The sequence below is a fragment of the Tachyglossus aculeatus genome, chromosome 1 (assembly GCF_015852505.1).
Source record: "Tachyglossus aculeatus isolate mTacAcu1 chromosome 1, mTacAcu1.pri, whole genome shotgun sequence".
Taxonomy (NCBI): domain Eukaryota; kingdom Metazoa; phylum Chordata; class Mammalia; order Monotremata; family Tachyglossidae; genus Tachyglossus; species Tachyglossus aculeatus.
This window is the reverse complement of record NC_052066.1, coordinates 37,249,866-37,251,916: the sequence shown is the minus strand read 5'-3', so window position 1 is coordinate 37,251,916 and position 2,051 is coordinate 37,249,866. Positions and strand designations below refer to the sequence as shown.

The window sequence follows — 2,051 nt, the reverse complement described above, 5'->3', positions numbered from 1 at the left end:
AACTGAGTTGGTGGACACGTTCCCTGCCCAAATGACCAGTTTACATTCTAGAGGGGTATTGTCTAGTCGTTTCCGACCAATAGAGACACCGTGGACACATCTCTCCCAGAACACCCGTTCTCCGTCTGCAATCGTTCTTTACAACTGCAATACAGTTTTCTTGGTAAAAATACAAAGTAGTTTACCATTGCCACCTTCCACACAGTGAACTTGAGTCTCCAGCCTCGACTTTTTCCCAAGCCGCTGCTGCCCAGCATGGGTGAGTTTTAATAATAATAATGATGGCATTTATTAAGCACTTACTATGTGCAAAGCACTGTTGAGTTTTGACTTGTAGCAGTTTGCTTTCCACTCACTAGCCACTGCCCTAGCTAGGAATGGAATGGGTAGGATTCTGCTTGACTCTCCCTCCCATAGCTGAGACTGGTAGAGTACTGGAACCTCTCCAGGTGAGACCCTGAGAGGGGTGAGAGGGGTATAGAGATAGTAAAATAAATAAATAAATTACAGGTATGTACATGAGTCTTAGGGGCTGAGGGAGGGCTGAATAAAGGGTGTAAATCCAAGTGCAAAGGCAATTCAGAAGGGAGTAGGAGAAGAGGAAATGAGGGCTTAATGATATCCTGTCAGATATGAAGAGGACGGATGACCCAGGCCAGAGGACAGATGTGGGCAAGAGGTGGGCAGCGAGATAGATGAGATTGAAGTGCAATGAGTATGTTGGTAATAGAGGAATGACGTGAGCAGGCTGGGTGTTTTTGGTTTTTTTGGTTTTTTTGTGGTATTTGATTAGCACTTACTATGTGCCAAACACTTTACTAAGCTCTGGGGTGGAAAAAAAGCAACTTAGATTAGACACAATCGACTTCTCATATAGCACTCACGGTCAGTGAGTTTAGTTAAGAGAGAGCAAGGCGATTGAGTGCTTTAAAGCCAATATTAAGGAGTTTCTGTTTGATGTGGAGGCGGTTGGGCAGCCACTAGAAATTCTAGACCAGGGTTGGAGATGTAGATTTGGGAATTGTCTACATAGAGATAGTAAGTCACACAGCAGGTATGTTGCCGAGACAGCATTAGAACCAAGATCTTCTGACTCCGAGGCCCATACCCTTTCCACCAGGCCACACTACCCCTCATAGCAAGAACAACCAAACTCCAAGCCAGTGTCACCTCGAGACTGAGTGCTGGGAAGCAAAAGAGAGAGGGTACCTCTCTCATTCATTCATTCATTCATTCAATCGTATTTATTGAGTGCTTACTGTGTGCAGAGCACTGTACTAAGCGCTTGGGAAGTACCAGTTGGCAACATATAGAGATGATCCCTACCCCACAGCGGGCTCACAATATAGAAGGGGGAGCAGCATGGCTCAGTGGAAATAGCACAGGCTTTGGAGTCAGAGGTCATGGGTTCAAATCCCGGCTCCGCCACTTGTCAGCTGTGTGACTCTGGGCAAGTCATTTAACTTCTCTGTGCCTCAATTCCCTCATCTGTCAAACGGGGATTAAGACTGTGAGCCCCCCATAGGACAACCTGATCACCTTGTAACCTCCCTGGTGCTTAGAACAGTGCTTTGCACGTAGTAAGTGCTGAATAAATGCCATTATTATTATTACCTTGTCTGACATCTGAACACCTAGGCTTTGAGAGGATGAGTAGAAGGGTTTCAAAGCTGGAATTGCTGTCATTTTGGGTCTGGGCTCTGAGAGGAGGATGGATTGTGACATCCAGGAAGTAAGTATGTCTTCTTCATTCACCCATCTCCCAGACCTCAGGGGAGCCAGAATCTCTACTCGGGCTGTGTGTCTGCTGGTGTGGCCACCATGGCTTAGGTAGGCGTTATGTTGTGTCAAAGGTATTTCCCATCAAACAAGTGACATGCTAACGGGTCAGGGGAACAGCATGGCATAGTGGATAGAGCACAGACTTGGGAGTCAGAAGGTCCTGGCTTCTAATCATGCCTCTGCCACTAGTCTGCTATGTGACCTTGGGCAAGTCACTTCACTTCTCTAGGTCTCAGTGACCTCACCTGTAAAATGGGGATTGAGACTGT

At 46.5% G+C, this 2,051-nt stretch overlaps 1 non-coding gene across 1 annotated transcript; it reads right to left on the bottom strand.

Moving 5' to 3' along the window:
- Positions 1-329: 329 nt before the first annotated feature.
- LOC119934429 lies at positions 330-467 on the bottom strand. Its single transcript, XR_005452933.1, has one exon. It is a non-coding gene; the product is annotated as a small nucleolar RNA SNORA7 (small nucleolar RNA).
- Positions 468-2,051: the final 1,584 nt, after the last annotated feature.